This window comes from Bison bison, unplaced genomic scaffold (genome assembly GCF_000754665.1).
Source record: "Bison bison bison isolate TAMUID 2011002044 unplaced genomic scaffold, Bison_UMD1.0 scf7180017864460, whole genome shotgun sequence".
In the NCBI taxonomy this organism is placed as follows: Eukaryota; Metazoa; Chordata; class Mammalia; order Artiodactyla; family Bovidae; genus Bison; species Bison bison.
This window is the reverse complement of record NW_011495022.1, coordinates 6,706,036-6,706,762: the sequence shown is the minus strand read 5'-3', so window position 1 is coordinate 6,706,762 and position 727 is coordinate 6,706,036.

The following is a 727-nucleotide window of genomic DNA, read 5'->3' as shown; positions in this document are numbered from 1 at the left end:
CATTTCTGTCCTTTATCCAGCCCATCTTTGCATGAAATGTTCCCTTGGTATCTCTAATTTTCTTGAAGAGATCTCTAGTCTTTCCCATTCTGTTGTTTTCCTCTATTTCTTTTCATTGATCGCTGAGGAAGGCTTTCTTATCTCTCCTTGCTATTCTTTGGAACTCTGCATTCACATGCTTATATCTTTCCTTTTCTCCTTTGCTTTTTGCTTCTCTTCTTTTCACAGCTATTTGTAAGGCCTTCCCAGATAGCCATTTTGCTTTTTTGCATTTCTTTTCCATGGGGATGGTCTTGATCCCTGTCTCCTGTACAGTGTCACAAACCTCTGTCCATAGTTCATCAGGCACTCTATCTATCAGATCTAGTCCCTTAATCTATTTCTCACTTCCACTGTATAATCATAAGGGATTTGATTTAGGTCATACCTGAATGGTCTAGTGGTTTTCCCTACTTTCTTCAATTTAAGTCTGAATTTGGCAATAAGGAGTTCATGATCTGAGGCACAGTCAGCTCCTGGTCTTGTTTTTGCTGACTGTATAGAGCTTCTCCATCTTTGGCTGCAAAGAATATAATCAACCTGATTTTAGTGTTGACCATCTGGGGATGTCCATGTGTAGAGTCTTCTCTTGTATTGTTGGAAGAGGGTGTTTGCTATGACCAGTGCATTCTCTTGGCAAAACTATTAGCCTTTGCCCTGCTTCATTCTGTACTCCAAGGCCAAATTT